This window comes from Equus caballus, chromosome 1, assembly GCF_041296265.1.
Source record: "Equus caballus isolate H_3958 breed thoroughbred chromosome 1, TB-T2T, whole genome shotgun sequence".
Lineage (NCBI taxonomy): Eukaryota > Metazoa > Chordata > Mammalia > Perissodactyla > Equidae > Equus > Equus caballus.
In genome coordinates, this window is record NC_091684.1 from 143,309,906 (window position 1) to 143,329,713 (window position 19,808).

The following is a 19,808-nucleotide window of genomic DNA, read 5'->3' on the forward strand; positions in this document are numbered from 1 at the left end:
GGGTACAATAGTGTCCTGATTGTAGAGATCAGGAAACTGAGTATTATGGACTGTTGTGCCCCTCGCTCCCCCCCCCCCAAATTCATATGTTTAAGCCCTAACCCCCAATATGACAGTATTTGAAGATAAGGCCTTTAAAGAGGTAATTGAGGTTAAATGAAATCATAAGGGTGGGGCCCTAATCCCATAGGATGGGTGTCCTTATAAGAAGAGAGAGAGACGCCAGGGATATGCATGCACAGAGAAAAAGCCATATGAGAACCCAACAAGAAGATGACCATCTGCAAGGCAAGGAGAGAGGCCTCAGGAGAAACCGAACCTGCCAGCACCTTGATCTCAGACTTCTAGCCTCCAGAACTGTGAGGAAATACGTTTCTGTCATTTAAGACTAGTCCATGGCTTTTTGTTATGGCAGCCCTAGACAAATTAATACACAGAGGCTCAGGGAAATTAAGAATATAGCCCAGAAATGGCTATTTCCCCCATTTTGAGAATCAGGAGAAGCCCCCTGGCACAGAGGTAGGCGCTTAGGAGACTTGGGTTTGTGTCTAGGGTGTGTTACTAACAAGCTGTGTGACATAAGGAGAGTCACTGCATGTCTCTGGGCCTGTTTCTTCATCTATGGGAAATAAAAGGAACAAATAATTGAGCTCTGGCATGCCTTCCAACTCTGAAATTTTGTGTTTCTTGACAATTTCTTCCAGGCCTTATTTCCTCTTTTGTAAAAGAGGATAAGAATATTTACCCTAAGCAGTCTGAGGCATGTAACAAGAATCTGATGAATCAAAGGGTTTTAGAAGGAGGAGGGGCTAAGTGTGTCTAAGATGAGGTAGCATGCAGATCTTGCCCAGGCTCAAGTCCCAGCTGGCCCCTTCCTAGTCAAGGGGTCTCAGATGAGACCCTAAGCTTCCATTAACTCATCTACAAAATGGGCAGAACAATACCTTCTAACTTAAGGGCTGCCCTAAGAAACTAATGAGATGCTCGCTTGAACATGCTCAACATGGTGCAGAGCCCATAACATTCTCTACATCATGTCAGTGATTATTGTTATTATTATTAAGGTCCCAGAATGGTGGGCTTGTCTGCTGTGAGCCCTGCTGGCTCCTGTCAGAGAATGAGATTTAGAATTAGCAGGGTCAGTTCTGGCACACACAGGCCATGTGAGCCTGGGCAAGGTGACTAGCCTTTGTGATCTCTGAGATTCTGACAATTCCGGGTGTTCGGTTAGTGCCTACCGTATAGATGATGAATTGAAATAAGACATTGAATGTGCTTGGTCAATTATAAAGCTGAATATAACTGAGAGGAATTGTCTCTGAGCAAGGATCATTTTGTCTGTTTCCTGCCCATGCCGTATACTGCCAGGAAGCTTGCTCAGAGATGCTGGAAGGGTGGGGAGGGTAGAAGGGATGGAAGGCAAAGGCTTACTGTAGTTGTATAGCATACAGATGTGTTGTATTAAAGCCAAATTAATGATAAACTTTGAGGGCAGCAGAACACATTCCAAAGTTGTCCCCATCCCCAGTCATCGCTAGAAAGTGTCTCAAGGTGGGAAAGCGTTGGCACGACAAACACTGTGAAGGCTTCTAGCTAGTCCAGACACAGCTGGGATACCTTTGTTAAATAAACTCACCTCCCAGTGGCTGCCAGCAAGATCATTGGCGAGAAAAGGAAGGATTACCTGACCTTTTCCCATGTGGTACATAGAAGCTAGACTTTAAGGTATTTTTAGGTTAGGCCTGTGGTTCCTGGTTGTGGCCCATTTGGGAGGATCAGGCATATAATAGGGTCAGGCATATCATAGGACAAAGTCTATGAGGACTCCCAGGGCCAGTGGAAAAGGTGGAGTCAGAGCCTCCTAGGACCAGGAGCTCCTGTCCCAGCAGTAGCTCTCTTTATTGATAGGGTCCACGCTCCCACTCCACCTTCCCCATCATGGAAGCAGGGTTATGGCGATGGGTTGATGAATTGGAACCAATAATACAAGGAGTGGGACGTTACGGGCATTTTGGTCATAGACATTCTTTTTGAAGCTTCTTTGTCTGAATCAGGTTGGTTTAGGATATTTCCTGATTCCCCCTGCATAAGGAACACCATGAGGCCAATAAAATTTCCTAAGATTCTACTATTCAGTAGTTCCTGTCTTGATTTCAATTGACTGTTTTTTAAATGTTTTTGAACAAAACTCATGTTAAATTGCGTATTTTACATAATGTCGCAATTCATACATATATGTGCGGCATATGTTATTTTTTTACAAATTAGTACTTACCTATATTTTGTGCAATGTACTGTAGAATTTTCTACTCTATTTTGTAAAAATGTTGGTCAAGACCCACTAAATTGAAGTCATGATGCACAAATAGGTTGTAATCCTCAGTTTGGAATCACTGGAATATACCAGGGCATCCAGTGATACCAGGGCATCCTGTGAATTTAGCTGTGCCTTTATGACGTGTGCACCTCTGAGCCAGGATGTCAATGTGGAAAGATCATGGGCCTTGGAGTTAGACCTGGGACCAATGTAATCCCATACTGGGTTAAGCCCCTGTTTCCTCGTAATGCCTGCTTTGCAGAGGAATTGTAAGAGTTGGGTGATCAAAAGTATGTGAAAATGTCTAACATAGGCTGGGCCCAAAGTAGGACTTCAATAAACATTAACTCTCTTCTCATTTCTAACCAAGCTGAGATCCGTAGTCTCTGACTTAGATCACACTCGCAGTTTCTAGAACAGCTGGCCCTGCTACCTCTGTCTGTTAGGTTCAGATAGTCTTTGATGAAAAACAAAAGGTTGCTTCTCTACACTGATTGCTTTGAGTGGCTTCTCCAGGACTGAATTTTAATAATCTCAGGGTTGCCAGGATGCTCCTGTATTGTTTACACTCAGTGAATTTGGTGTTTAGGGACCTTGCAATGTAGAAGGATGAAAATTTTTAGCCATGGTTAGATATCTTTTCTGGGTAAAAAGGTGCTCTGCACAAATCAAGAAGTGGTGGGCTAGCCCCCGTGGCCTAGTGGTTAAGTTGGGTGTGCTCTGCTTTGGCGGCCCAGGTTTGGTTCCCGGGTGTGGAGCTGCATCACTCATGTGTCAGTGGCCATGATGTGGCGGTGGCTCACATACAAAAAGAAGAAGATTGGCAGCATCTAACGTCCAATCTTCATTGGGGGTACCTTTAATATGAACCTAGGATGAGAGCAGACTTTCCAATAGCTGAGCCAATAAAAATACTGCAACACCCAGTAAGCAATGAGGTGAGATGCATCTGAGCACTCCCTATTGGATTTCAGACTTTTGTGTCCCAAGTTTGCCTCCCCATGACACATCCTTGCTCACAGCCCGGATTTGGTATCACCTAGTTATCTCTACCTGCTTGTGTCTAGACACATCATAGAAGGATCTAGGCTGGACTTTCTAGTATATTGGAGGAAGGGATAGTTTGTTTTCTGCTCCTCATCATTTTACAACTCATCAGTACTTGCTAATATATCATAGACCCCCAGTCACTTTGCTGCTGGTACTCTGAGACCCTCTTCTTTCTACGTATTCTGCCGCCACTTCATGTTGGCACAGGAGGTGGATAGCAAAAGCATGACTGCCCTCTCCCTCATTCATTGTCCCAAGGATGGACCCAGGCTTCCCACTGAGTCACAAGACTCTAGTGTTTCACACACTTGGCTGAGGACTGGGGCTAACTAGGAGGATGAGACCAGAAGACTCGACGAGATACTCTGGCCCCTGAAGTCCCTCTCCGGTCATGTGCCATCACTGGAAGCCCCTTCTGGACCTGCCATCAAGCTCTACTTCCCTCCATGATATTAAGAACCGACTCCTTAATTCATTCAGGTAAGAATCTTCCCTCTCATTTTCTCTTTTACTTAAATTCTGCCTCCCTCTGGTACTCCCTCTTCCTAATATCCCAGGGAAGCCTAAACTCAATTTATAATGCAATGGCTTCTCCCTCAAAAGAGCGTGCTTTATCATGCAGATCACTTTGGTTCTTCTTTGCTTCAATCACTCCCCTTCTTTGCAAAAATCCACTGCAGGCCCATAAACTTCAAAAATTGTCTTTGCTCCTGAGATCAATTTTTTCTCTCCTAGAATTTGGAAATGCTTGCAGACAGTATTTGGTTTTGGTCCTTTATGCTCAAGATGACTTTTAGCTGATGCCTTTTGAGTGGGATACATTTACCAACTTCCATGCCCGCCCTGGAAGTTACCTCCTGGGTCTCAGACTATTTCTAATGCCAGATCTTATTTCTCTGTTCCCAGATGGCCAGTCCCTGGAGTGGTAGGAACTACAGAGGAATGGACTTTGTTCTACATAGGAAAGGACTGGGTCACGGATGTAGTTAGGGAGAAGGGTTGTCTAAGCAAGATGGTAGCAGCCAGAGGCTAGTTTCCATTGAGCAGGACTGAGAACCAGATATAAGCTTGCCCTAAGTGGCATCCTTCTGGCACTAGGTAATAACAGTTCCCGGCTCTCTTGTTAGAAATACCCAATGAGTAGAGACGTCTGGCATATGTGGAGGACATTACATGCATTAATATGTTACTAGGAGATGATGGGAACAAATATTCAAGCCAGGGACTTGGCTCTTATCAGTAGGGCTCTTGGTGCATTAGGAGAGAAATTACCTTTTCACTTGAGATGCACAGCATGTGTTCAGACCTGTGAATGTGGTTTTGGAGTCACAAATGGAGATGCGCTGAAGCTGACAGAGGTGACAGCTTTTCACATATGGAAAACTGAATAATAACAACAATTCCGTTTGTGAAGAAGGGCTGGAAATTATGTTTTCAATTCTAATGCAAGGCAGGGGCCGAGATGAACAGATTCAAATTGGAGTTTGCCTGGGCTCACTATTTTCTTTTTTAAGTGACAAGGGAAATAACAGTTGATGAAGTTGCCTCTAGGGGCTCTGGGAAGGATTCTTTCTGCGATTTAAAAAGATGAGATTTCACATGGAGGCAATTAATTACTACCAGCCATTTGATAAATGCGGCATTAACTGGTTTAACACTATCAAACACCATATTGCCCATAATGCTCTGAATGGCATACTTGTAAATACAGATTTCTGATAATTGGAGAGGAACATCTGCTTATAAAAAGCATGTGCTGTGTTTTTTTTTTTTTGATGGATGGTATGATGGAGCTCTGAATATAAAGGAATAAATACATGATTTACATTAATTTGGAAAGTTAATGTCAAGACAAAACTGATTTAGAAGGTGTGAGGGGGGCAGAATCTTGAGTCCTAGTCTCTAAGAAGGATTAAATATTTAGGCAATTATGATGTCTTGAAACTGAAGTTAATTTTGATTTCAACCAATTGTAAGAGAGTCTCTAAGAGCTTGGGCTCTAGAATCAGAGGCAAATTAACATGAGCCCATGTTCTAGCGTGGTTTCCAGTTCTTGCCTAAGCAGCTAGTTAACATAGGCTACTGGTTCCCGCTCCTGAAATGAACCCTAGATTAAACCTTAGAATAGTGGTTCTCTGCCTTGTACATTGGAATCGCTTCTACATTGATGCTGAAGGTTCTGATTTGGAGAAGGCATCTAACAAGCCAATTCTCCCATAAATAAAAGCTATAAATTCTAGACAAAATACCAAAAACAATTCCTTGAGGGCTTTGGAGACTGAAATGAGGTGAGCAGATTTGGGAGGTGAGTTGAACCTGAAGCAAGAGATCCCCACGGAGTGGGTTCAGCTAAAACGCTGATACAAAACCCTCTGACTTTTTGAGCAGAGGAACTGGGGGAAAGGCTTCCACCAGCGATGCCAAGGTATGAGAAGGAATCCCTGAAAAGGAAAGAGCTAGAGAAGGGGAAGTCCACACTCTGTGTTTAAACTCAACCCAAGTTTCTGGCTAATCCCTAAATTGGAAATGCATGGGATGAACCGGAAGCCTCTCAGCTAAGGCTTAAAGATCTACACTGAGGTCTGAGCTCGCCCCACCTCAGATGGGACAGTTTGTAGTCTGAGTCTAACCAGATGAATTGTCTAGTGAAGCAAAAATGTCAACACTCCTTGAAGAATTATAGCATAATCCAGAGTCTTTACAACATCATATTTACAATGTTTAGGATACAGTCCAAAATTTCTCAACATATTAAGAGCTGGGAAATGTGACCTGGTCTTAGGGGAAGAAACAGTGAACAGATGCCAACCCCTGTGTATTAGTTCCCTAGGGCTGCTGTAACAAATTACCTGGGTAATTAACTAGGTGGCCTAAAACAGCAGGAATTTATCCTCGCAGTTGTGGAGGCCGGAAGTCTGAAACCAATGTGTGAGCAGAATTGTTTCCTTCTGGAGGCTCTCAGGGAGAATCCCTTCATGCCTTTTTCTCAGCTTTTGGTGGTTGCTGGGAATCCTTGCTGTTTCTTGGTTTGTGTCTGTATGTATCCAATCTCCGCCTCCATCTTCACGTAGCCTTCCCCTCTGTGCCTCTATACATTAAATCTCCCCATCCTTTCTCTTACAAGGACTCACAGTATTTTAAACCTCAAATTTCATATCCAGCCATATTATCATTCAAATATAAAAACATAATCAAAGTATTTGCAGGTCTACAAGGCTAAGGGTGATTTAAAATCAAAGATCTCCATTGAAAATACTTTTGAAGGAAGAGTTCAAATAAGTAGAGAAACAAATCCAGTGGAGGCTGACATATATAAAAGGAAGATGATTAAATATTTTGTCAAAGTTTGTGTATTTTTTGTCTCTAAAGTTAAAGCTAAGAAAAAAGAAAAGAGAAAGTATATGCTTAATAAGCCAGAATTAAAATTCTACACAGTGTCAACAAGAGGGGAGTTTGGAATGGGGTATATGGGTGGGTAGAGAAGCCAAGGGATCGGGAGCAGGATAAAGTTCTTGTTTTGCGAGGGGTAAGCCATAGGCACCAATTTTTTAAAAGAAGGCAAGAAAAGAGATTAAAGAGAAAACAGATAATGTTCAATAAATTGAAATTAGAAACTAAAGTTGTAGCAACAAATCCTCATAAGTAAATACTCATTATAAATATAAATTGTCTAATGAAATCCTCAGTATAAAAGACAGAGATTGCCAGATTAGGCTGAAAAAAATCCAGTTTTATGTTTTTTTATTAGAGACTAAATCATAATGAAATAGAAAATTGAAAGTCAAAGGATGGGAACAGATATCAGGTAAATATTTACCAAAAGAAATTTAATATAACTATATTAGTAGCAGAAAAATTAGACTTTCAAACAAAAAGACTACAGTAGAGCTTGAAAGAGTCACTATACAATGATAAAAGGTTTGATTCACCCAGAAGATATAATAATTCTAAATATGCGTGCAATTAATAAAATAGCCTCAAAATATGAAAAGCAAAAGTTGATAAAACTATAGGGATAAATCCACCACCATAGAGGGAAACTTTGACTTTCCTCTTTTGTTTGTTGATAGATCAGACAGACAAAAAAGATTATCAAAGATGCAGATAGTGCAAATAACAAAACTAACAGGTATAATATAATAAAGATATATGTAATTTTGTAGCCAAGAAGGAAAGAAAACACATGTTATGTTTATTAAAGTATTTATTTATTAGGTATTTAAGATGTTAGAACTGGTTAGCAATTTTTGATTTTTAGTGTGACACATAAAACTGTACATGTTTTAAAGTGTTCTACTTCTGTATGTTTTCTCTTGCTGTTTAACAAATTACCTTAAATGCAGTGGCCTAAAATGACACAAAAGTTTCTGTAGATCATGAGTCCAGCATGATGTGGCTGGGTTTTCTTCTCAGCGTCTCACAGGGCTAAAATCAAGGTATCCACCAGAGCTCGTTCTCATCTGGGGCTAAAGGTCCTTTTCCAAGTTCACTGGTTATTGGCAGAATTCAATTCTTTATTGTTATAGACATGAGGTCCCCATTTCCTCACTCTCTATCAGCTGGTGTCTGCTCTCTGCTCCCAGGAACACCCACATTCCTTCTCACGTGACCCCCTCATCTTCACCTCCTCATTACACGTGGCACATGTAGTGCTTCCTATGCTTCCAATCTTTCTGATTTCCTCTTATACCCTCTTCTTTGGCCACCGGTAAGAAGAAATTCTCTTCTTTTAAGGGTTCCTTTGATTAAATTAGACCCACCTGGATAATCTCTCCTTTTTAACATCAACTGTGCCAGGCTACATAATAAAATCATGGGGGTGATATGTCCTCAACTTCTCAGGTACCAAAGATTAGAGCATGGAATCTTGAGGGCTGTGCCTAGAAATTTTGCCTACCATAAGCCCTCACCTAGGCAGGACTCCTGTTATTTTTATCATGTGACATTCCCTGACACAATATTTTTGTAGGAATACATAATCTGTACTATGAGAGCGATGATTGTATTTCATAATTTGTCATGTGATCATCTCTTTAACCCAAAGGTATGATGCTACTTCATTTTCAGACATATGGAGTTTTTGAAAATATCATTTTGTAATTGACATCTCCATTATGGGCACAGAAATAGACTGTAAAATATTAATTCTTTGAAATTTATGAAAGCTTCCATTGAAGCCAGTACATAGGTAATTTATATGAAGGTTCTATTTTTTTTCTCTAAATATATTTATGGGCTCCATTTGGTGTAAACTTTTATTAATTATGTTATTAAAATTTTTTATATTTTAATTCAATGTCTACATCCTCTATGAGTTTCTGAGAGAAGTATGATAACATCTCCAACTACAACTGATTTATTACTTCCATGATATTGTCATTTCAAGGCTATGTTTTAAGTACAGAGAGGTATATGGTCAGTATATATTCTTTTTTTTTCCCATTAGTTTATGCAACTTGAGTGAAGAAAAATAAGTCGATTACTGACAGAGTTCATAGATGATCACTCTTCCATCAACAGCCCCAAATGTTTTTTAGGGATACATTAGAGATTATATTGGAAGAAAGACTAACTGTTAGCATCATGCCTTCTAACAATTTAAATAAAAATTGCAATATGTCGAAGACCATTTTGGAATTAGGGTGCGTCCTAATTTCTATTTTCTAGAGATCAAGAATAGATTATTCCTTTATCGACAGGCATAAAATATATCACGCTCTGTTTTGCTGATGCTATATATTCAGCACCAATTCTTTAACCACCTCAGCAAAGAGCAGAAAGTAGTTCACGGACCTCAAACCCCTAGCACTGGAGGTCTTAAATGAGATGGTTGCTGCTACAGCACTGGTGCTTCTCTGATGTGACGAGGGGGCATCCATCTCCCGCCTCCCCCGTCAGACGGTCTTTTCAGCAGGTTAGAGCAGCGAGGAATGATTTCAGCATAACCAAGTTAGATCAAAATATTGGCCTGTAATACGCAAGCTCCATATTAAATCATTCTGAATCCTGGCTACCTGTTCTCTTGTAACCATATTTTCTAAAAGCAGTGACGGCCCAAAACTGCAAATACCTAAGTCATTTTGGGTGGACACGTACATCAGTAGAGGGACATAAGCAGAAAATACTAATTTAAAAGAAGAATTCATATAGGGAGCTGCCAGGTTAGAAAATAAAAGGACCAGTTATTTCAAGTTCATCCCTCCTACAACACAGCTTATTCTGACATTAAAGTAGCGTCATCACATGCAATGCTTCCAAGTCCACCCCCAGGCATTTTGTTGATTTTTCTTTGTTTTGTATTTTCATGTAACCTTTGATACTAGACGGTCATCTGGGTTTGGATCGTATAGCAGTGAAAAAAATAGTTAAAAATACTTTGAAGTAGTTAAGGCAGACTACATGGCTTTTAAGATATCCAGACAAATATTGCTAACATATGGATGATAAGTTATTTTAAATGCAACCTTTAGTGGTTTCAATGCAACCTTAGGTTGGTCTGTAAGAAAATAAATTTTCAAAAGGTGATCACTATTTGATATGGGCTATTTTGTCCCATAATTGTGACTTGCCGATAAAACTTATCATTCCTGACGAGCTCTACAGAGCATTGTGCTGGAGGGTCACAGGGCAAAGAGCTAAGTCTCGGTTTGTGCCCAGGGTTTGTCCTTTTTTGATCTGGTCCTGCACCCTCTTGATGTGGACACAATATTCTGACCAAAATACTTGATTTTCCAGGATGGCAGGGAGGATGGCTTTTAACCAAATGGGCAATAATGGGCAGGGAAGTCAGGAGCTAGAGGCCAGTCATAGGATGGGTGAGAGATGGCAGTGAAAGTCAATGGACAGTAGAAATCCTTGGATTCAGAGAAGCAAAGAGAACCCAAGAAGACCATCCATTATGTGTTATACGTTCTTGATGTGTTGTTCCTTTTATCTGCATATACTATCATTCTTCGTTACTCACTCTAATTTATAGCCTTAAATCCTGTGTTGTATTTTGACTTAACCATGTTTGTTGGACGTGAAGGAAAGTGGAGGCAGATTCTGGGGGGTGAGGTCAATGTATTGTCTGATAGGGAAGAGGCTCTGCAACATGTGCAAGGGGTGGGAAGTGCTGGCCCTCAAAAGGGAGGAGTGGACGCATCTGCAGGCCAGAGGGTTCAGGGGAGTCTAGGGATCGAAACATGTTAGTGCATCAATCTAGTTGATTCCATCATATATTTCAGGGTTCCACTCTTTCCCAGTCGGAGCCCTAAGCTTTGCAGCACAGGCCTGCTTATGTTGAGAACTGAACTTTCTCTGAAGCTCTGCTGCTCTTGCGATTAAGTCCTGATCCTCGGTTTTATCTTTTCATCCCCCAAGAAAGCCCTGTGATTTTCACACTTAACTTTGAATCGATGATTCAACACCTCCAGCATTTCATTATCTTTCTCTAAAGTCTCAGGTGTCCTCGGCAACAGCCAACCAATTCTATTGTCCTTAAAGTTCCTATTTCTCCTCTGTTTCCTAAATATCTGACCTATTGCATTCCTTCCACTGGTATACCATCCCAGTTTACCTCTTGTGAGCGTTTTAACGGTTGCACTGCAAGCTTGTGCTGGGTGCAAACTGTGTTCCACCTACCACTGGCAATGGCGCTCTTGTTCAGGCTCCCAAATCCCGTCTTAATGTTGCTGTCTTGGACCATTCCTGGCATCAACTGTTGTAAGCTGAGATCCCTGGAAAGCAGGCTTTGAGACAGAGATCAGTGTGTAGGGATTTTATTAGAGAACACTCTGACGATCAACAAGAAGAAGGGTAGGCGGCAGGATGGGTGGAGGGAGAATTGGGGAACAATGCAGTCTCAACAGAAGCCTCAGCTGACTATACAAGAGCTCAGAGGCTGGGGTGGCCTTTCAGCGTTGTCCTCAGTTGGGGCAAGGGAGCTGGGCCTTTATATCTCTGCAATGACCAGATTTTGGGTTTAGCTTGCTCTGGGAATGGGATAAAGCCTTAAGTGAGCTTCATTTTTCAGCTGAGGGCAATTCCTGGAGAGCACTGAGAGCGGAGGGCACTATGAGCAGTTGCGTGATCTGAGTGGCACATTTGTGCTCCAGGGAAGAACCCAGCAGCTCTTGTTAGTTTATTATCTTATTACCTGTTTCTCTATCTCCTAGAGTTTGCATGAGGATTAAATATGTGGGTATGTGTTTAAAGTACCTGGCATAGAACTGGTGCTCAATATATTGTTATTCTTAGTAGTAGTATTTATGTCCTTCTAGTACTTTGCCATTTGTCATTTTTTCAGAGATGTAATCGACTAAAATTATTCTTATTTTTCATGTTGCCGCCTAATCCCCATAACCATGATTTTGAATGGTGCTTAATATTTAATTCCAGGGGATTTGTCATAATGTATTACATTATTTTTTACTTTGTATGTAGCTTTATGTTTTTGCAATTATAATGCTGAGTTGGACATCTTCATGCATCAATATTTTTCCAGGCTTCAGATTATTTTCTTAGGCTAGATTCCCAGAAATGGAATTGCTGGGTCAAAAACATTTTGACAGCTTTTGATCAAGAGTGCCAAATTACTTTACAAATACATTGTAATAATTTTACTGCCACTAGCAATATAAAGAATATCAATTTTCCTGAAGCTTTGCCAACAATTGATATTGCTGTTAAAAAAAATAGTTACTCTTATAGGTGAATAATTGGTAACTGGTTTTAATTTCTATTTCTATGATTACTAGTGAATTGAATATTTTTATAAATTTTCTTTTTTAAAGATTGGCATCTGAGCTAACAACTGTTGCCAATCTTTTATTTTTTTTGCTTTTTCTCCCCCAATCCCCCCAGTAGATAGTTGTATATTTTAGTTGTGGGTCCTTCTAGTTGTGGCATGTGGGATGCTACCTCAGCATGGCCTGATGAGTGGTGCCATGTCCGTGCCCAGGATCCGAACTGGCGAAACTCTAGGCTGCCAAAGCTGAGCGCGAGAACTTTAACCACTTGGCCACGGGGCCGGCCCCAGTATAAGTGTTTATTTACTAGTAGTATGTCCTCTTATATGGATTATCTGTTCATGTCCTTTATTTACATATTTATTGCGATATTATTAGAGCTTTAAAACATCAATTTTATGGGCTCCTTATATAATAAAATTATACATCCTCTGCATTATTTAACATGTTTTGTTAATCTGTTATTTGCCTTTCTTTAATAGTGTGTTTTAGATATATAATGTTTTAGATTTTTAGGTAGTAGTATTTGGTGATCTTTTACTTTGGAATTCATTCTTTTACAACTTAGTTATCATATCATCTGAAGGACCCTCATAAATATTCAATTTTCTCCTTTTAATTGTTCTAAATTTTTTAGCCAACTAATTCATCCAGCATTTATCTTGCCCCATGCTATATTATAAAAATATAAATAGTTACCCAGTTCTCACAACATTATTTTATTGGTAAAAGGTAGTCCAAAGGGGTGGGGTTGGGTAGAGAGTAGAAAAGATATAAAGGATTAGGAAGATGAAGCCCAGCTGTGACAAGGAGTGGCACTGAGAGAAGTGGATCAATGAAGCCAGGTCAGAGTGTTCAGTTCAGTGTGGTTTTCAGTGGCACTAAGTTATTCTGGTGGAAATGGAACTAGATAACTGGATATTGAGGAAGGACGTTGGAGAAGCTCTTGGCCAAGTGTGTGAAAGTTCCCACTTAGTGAAGCCAACTAAGAAAGCTTCCCTGTCGCAAGGTGTATCCAAGGTGTCCTGTTTCTCTGGAGCCATAAATGCACACAAAGGCCAACATGTTGTTGAGAAATCATTCCTTCTCCATTGATTGGTAATCTTGTATTTAACTCTAATTACTATCTCTTCTGTGCTCTGATCAAGCCATTTATTTTGGCATCAGTACCAGACTGTTTTAATTATTGATGTTTTACTCTACGTTCCGGATGTGGAAGGGCTTCCTTCACCCCCACATTACTTTATAATGTACTTTATAAAAATATTTTCTTGACTATTCTTCCAAATTAACTTTACAATGATTTTATCCAGTTTGAGAAAAAAAAATCCTATGGGGATTTTTATTTAAATTGCTTTAAAGCAATACATTAATTGAAGAGAATTGACATCCTTAAAATATTTAGACTTTTCGTAGAGGAACATGCTGAGTCTCCCCATTAGTCGAGTTTTATTTTATATCTCTCAGTAAAATACTCTAGGCTCCTACCCCCACCTCTCCCAATCTAGGTCACACACATTTCCCATTAAGATTCTATCTTTGTATTTTATATTTTTTGTTCTATTGGGAATGGGTTTTTTTCCCATGAAATGTTTTATGTCTTTATCTAGCAATTTTATTGATTTTTAAAAATTAATTCAAATACTTTTTTGAATGAATTTCTGCAAATAGTAATAATTTTCCTGTTTCTTCTGCAATATATGTAACTCTGTTTTGATTTCCCTCTTATTACTGCTTAGAGCCCAACTGTGAATATATTTGTTTTGTGTCTGATTTTACTAGTTGTCTCTAATGGTATCAACTTGAAGTGTGATGTTTGTTGGTTTAAAAAAGATGTTTATATATTGAGTGAGACATGCTTCTATTTCCACTATTTGAGGATGTTTTATAAACAGTAGGTGTTGAATTAACCTACTGTCTTTTTATCTTTTTGTGATAAGGTTGTCTGATTTTCTTACTTGGCGTATTGGTGAAATCATTACAATTTCCAGTACTAATTTGTCTGTACTTTCCAGAAATAATCCCTATTTGATTATAATGGCCAGGTCTTTAAATTAGCTGTTGAATTTCATTTACTATTATAGTTGACATTTTTACATCTATATTTCTAAATAATATTGCTCTATAAGGTTTTATCCTGTATGCTTCAGGTTTTATGTCACTTTTATATTTGCTTGGAATTGTATAGCTTTTAGTATTATTTTATGTTAATCAAATTTTATAGAAATTTGTAATGCTCTTTTTTCTTTTCTTTAGAATGTTTTAAAAAATTCATCAGTAAGACCAACTCATGTAAGGATTTGGGGAGGGATATTTTGTATTTAAAATTTTATCTTTATTTATTATTCTATTCAGGTTGTATCTTGCATGTATTGAAATAATTTTTTTTCAGGAAGTTACCAATTTCATTAATGTTTTCAAATATGAGAGTATCCTTTCATTCTTATAACCTGTATAATGGTTCCTTTCATTAAAAACAAAGTTTATTGGTCTTTCTCCTTGATTTCATATGCCGTTGGTTTTGTCCATAATTTTTAAAAACACCCAGATACTGTTTTATTTAGCAATTCTACTGTCCAAAGACAAAAGCTACACACACACACACACACAAATTATTAGGAAATGGACAGTAGAATTATTAAATGAAATTACTAATCTGATCCTGGTTTTCTCTTTCCTTTGTAGATAATCATTTTCCTCCAATCTGGAAAACGAAAGATTTCCTCTTTATCCTTGGAATGTATAGTTCCCTTGGTTACACATAGGCCAATTCTTTCAACAATAATCTTGCCTTCAGCACAGTCAGCTCTTTTCAATATGAAGAGTCAAATCTTTTTTAAGAAAATGTTCTTCTATTCCTTTTAAACTTTATGGCTTCATCTTAAAATTTAGTTTTTATTCTTACCAAAGTTTTACATGCACACTTTTTAAAAAGTCACGTAATCTCACAAGGCTTGCTATGAAGAACAAACCTCTCCCTACCAGCCAATCCCCCTTGCTGCAGTTTTCTATTTTCCAGAGGCATCATCTACTTTCAAATCTTAATTTTTTAGTCTCCATTTTGTTCAGTCACATCTTATCTGATTACATCTCGAGTCTTTTATCATTGGCGTCATCTGTTGCGTTCCCATTGTGGAAGTAGTTTACCGCTCCCCTCCCCATTCCTGCCAGACACATCTGCTCTTCCTGTTCGCCGTTCTCCCAATTTGATCCTCTAATTTTTTTACACTTTTTCCTTATTTTCTATCTGTTTGTCTTTTTGCTCTATATTTTGGGAGATTTCCTCACCTTTATCTTTTATCCTTTGCTTTACTGTCATTTTAGTGGGGTTCTAGTATTGCTAACTGTGTGTGTTTATACTTCTTTCATCAGAAATCTGATTATTGCTAGTTTTTTGTTCTCAACTTCCAGTATAAAAGAATTAAATCTAGTGAATCCATCTTTTTTGGTTCTTCTATGTTCTCTTGACATTTACATTTTTACTTTTCATTATGCAAGAATTCCATGAGCCAGTTTTTAAAATTATTCCCTCATTCTCCTTCTTTAAATGTCTTTTTGCTATTCACTGTCTTCATTAAACTTCTTTAAAAAAATAGAGTGATTTAAAACATTTTCCAATAACACTTCTGTATTTTTCAGTTGTTCCATTTGCTTCTTTTAATTGAATATATAAATGTGTATATTCGAGAAGCATGATATATTATTTCCTGAATTCAATCTATTTCAATAGGAATTATTTGCCATAAATTTTTCAGCTTTGGTCTCCTCTTTCAAATGGTTGGTCTCTTCACTTTTCCCATGATTTTTTTTATCTTCTGATTTTATGAGTCAAAATTTTTGTAAGTGAAAGTCTCGTATTTTGAGATCAATCAGGATTGACTGCTGGCGCAGATTTCATCAAGAAGTATGGTGTGTAAGCTGTGTGTGTGAAATGAACTGTGATTCTGTCTTCCCTTGTGGATTTCTCTACAGAGCAATCTGCTTCATCTCTTCATTCACTTCCTCAGAATTTTAGAAATATTTCTCATATTTGTTCTCAGCTTTGTTAATCAAAGGCAGTTACTATTTGGCTACTGAAATTTTATTTTGGAGTAGACTTTTTGATTCAGTAAAAGCCATGGCCAATGGTATCTTACTGAAAACAGAAATCAGTTTTCTTTTTTCCTAATATTGGCATGGTTTTGGAGAAAATTCACTTCGGAGAAACAATTTTACCTTGGTGGTGCAGGAACTAGCTCTTATTACCGTGTGCTGGATATTTTGATAGACTTCACTTGATTTTATTCTTTTTTCTGTTGCTTTGTTCTTGAACTAGGAGAAATGTTGGCCTGGTAGTGGTGAAGAGTTAAGAAATGAGAATTACCATCAGTTCCTTCGTGTTCTGCCTGAACACTGTCCGTTCTTTCTCTCAGATTGACAGCAGTTCCTGTCTTGTAGACAGAATTGTGTGCCCACAATTCTTCCAGTGCTCCACACCAGGGCTGTCCAGTAAAACTTTCTGAGATGATACCATATCATCATGCTACTCTATCTGCTCTGTCCAATAAAGTAGCCATTTGCCACATGTGGCTATTAAGCACTTGAAATGTGGCTAAAAGTGACTGAGGACCTGAATTTTAAATTTCATTTAATTTCAATTTGAATTTGAATAGCCACATATAGCTAGTGGCTACCATATTGGACAACAGAGGCCTTGGCATCTTAGAGCATTCAGACTGAGGAGAAAATATTTCTTGAAAGAGTAATTCTGAATCTAGACAAGAAGGAAGATGTCAGCCAGCAGCACATGGTCTTCTAAGACCCTTGGTCCACAGAAGCAGAAGGAAGCTTCTGGTGAGACCAAGAGGTCTTTTGGTTTGAGAAAAGGTAGATTCAATCAAGGAGTAGTTGAACTACCACAAGAGAAAGTACAGATGCTTGGGGATAGAGACGCAATTGCCATTGGAGTTGGAGAAAACAGATACACGGGACCCAAAGCTACCTCTGACAGGGGCTGATTCTTAATTCTTGACCCATCGTTTCATATATTCCCACCAGCACCCTCACACCATTGTTCCTTGCTTCTGAGTGTGGTTATACATAAGTCTCCTTTCATAAGGTTTAACAGATAGTTTAAGGAATATTTGGGAGAGAGATTTCCTTGTACTTTCTCTACTTAGCCATTGTCTCAGAATCCTCCTGATTTTATTTTCAAGTCTGGAAAAAGTGCTAACTTATCAGCCAGGCAGATAAAATGATTCGTTTGTTCATCTGGGAAGTAAGAGCTTGTAAAAGGCTTTTGTTTGAGCTCTCCACTTAATCTTGACAGCACCTTGCCATCTGACACTCAATTTAATGTTAATTTGGGGGAAAAGGAGAAAAGGAGGGGTGTGGGTGTCATTTTTGTATCACTGCAAAGACAGGGTCACCTGTGTCCTCGCCTGCCAGGGTGCTCCCCATCCCATTTAGATTCCACTGTCTCCGATCACTTTACGCTGAAACTCGTTTCAGCAAAACAACTTCCGACCCTGCTTCACCCTAATCAGATTCTTTTTAAGTGAGAAAGATGAGGTCTATGATTACATCCTCAAAACTCCATCCATTTGGCACCGTGGCCAGGTTTCCAAACAGCCCACAGACTTCCCATCAATGAGTTCCGTGAAACTGGTGCCACACCAGGATGGCCTTATTTGCTTTCTGCTTTAAGCAGAAAAATTGGATTTAGAAAGCTTTTCCTAATCTGGATCTCTGCAATATATAATAAACTTCTTACATCTGTCACCATCAGCATTCTCCTTGAGGACTTTACTTTTATGTTTCAAAGAGGAAAGACAGGGGTGCCCTTTCTTTCTCTTTCTATTCAAGCACTGTCTTGCGACAGCTAGCCCTGAAGATTAGTGACATCTTCCTGGCCGGGATGATGGGGGACCGGAACAAATTTAGGATTGCCCTCTATACCAGCTACATTCTGTCCTTCTTAACTCTAAGGAGCAACTCTTGATCTGGAAGCTTCTAAATGTTTTGAAACTTTTCAGATAGTAAAATAAAAGTTAAGCTGAAAGCTCTCTGAACATCCTCTTATTGATAACAGTGATTATTTCCTCGAGATAATGTTTTCAAAGTAGGGACTGAAGCCCACTTGCACCAGAATCATCTCCTGTACTAGTTAAAATGCAGATGCCCAGGCACACACCAGGTCTTACTGAACCAGAATCTCCGGGGTCAAGGGCCCATGTGCATTTTAACACCTCTGCAGGTGATTTCTATGCTTTGTGAGAACCACTATGAAAGAAATAATGTTATCAAACAGTTCATTCAGTGGTCACTCTTAGAGGCTGGGGAATCAGACGACAGCCTTCTCATCAGCAGAGAAGTGGTCCAGTGGAGATTAAGGTGTGAAGTGTAGGAATAAAGGAGGCACAATTTTAAATTCAGCACTGGTATTTGCTTGCTGTGGGACAATAAGAAATCAGCTTAGTCTCCCTGACTCGGTTTCCTTGTTTGTAAAGATAATAATGCTTGCTTCACAGGCTTGATGAGGTATGAATATCTATCACCTGGCGCATAGCACTTGGTAAACATTTTCTATTATGATTTCTCAATGGATGCTATGTTTTAAAAAGATTTTATGTATGAAACAACTTCATTTTACGAAGCAATAATTTATTTATTCATCAAAGACTTGTACACCTGCCAATTAGAGTTCTGATGAACTTGAGTTCTCCCATTGATGTCATTCCTGCCAGTTGCAAAGGAGCTTGGTGTCTCAGCCTCACATTGCTATTTGGTTTTTTGAAATATTCAAGTAGCTCCTGGACCCCTATGACTACAACCTCTGTCTGTTTCTGTCAGAACCTAAAACCAGTTGGCAGCTGCAAAACTTTAGGCCTGTGTTTAGCTAACAGAGGCCAATAATCTCTTGTGTCCTATAATCAAGATGACAATTCAAGACAGTTTAACTCAAGACCCCCTGCTTCCAACACCATGTTTGTTCTCCGTTAGGGCTGCTGAATGGGCATTACTCATCCTTCTTCCCTGAAGCACTTTCTAGTGATTTGGGCTTATTTTTCCCTTCAGAAATGTCTTGTCTCATCCCTAACAGGTTAATGCTCAGACCTGGATTCACCTGGGGGGATGGAGTGCCTGGGGATGTGGCCCCTACTTTGTGGGGAATTCTGAACTCTTGGAGGGCATATCCAGATGCGCTCTCCTATGCTCCAGGCTCTCTCAGAGGTGCCTGAGAAGCCAAGGGGGCTGATAGATAAGATCTGCACTTCATAGACCTCTTCAACCACAGCGGCTCTGCACAGAACCCATTTCGTATTTTAGTATCCATACATAAATTTGTTTGAGAGAAGAGTGTCATTATGAACACTGAACAGCAATCTGAAAGTTACTGATGTACTCCAACATATTAAAGTTTGAACTATGGCTGGGCAACAAACTAAAATTCTATCAGGGAGATTCAATGCCTAAACCAAAGACTTCCAGTTGGTTGGATTAAATTAGTTTTAACAAGCATGTAGTAAGTTCTTACTGTGGGGCTGGGTGAGGATAGAGGGACCAAGAAACATGGTCTCTGACCTCAAAGGTTGCAAAATCTAGTAAGAGAGCACAAGAGAGGTATACAGTTACCTACAGTGCATGCAGATATGCTAAAATAAAAGTGTTCTGGGAATCCAGTTGTGGATAAAAAAAACGTAACATTGCGTACTAACTCTGGGTTGGGTGCT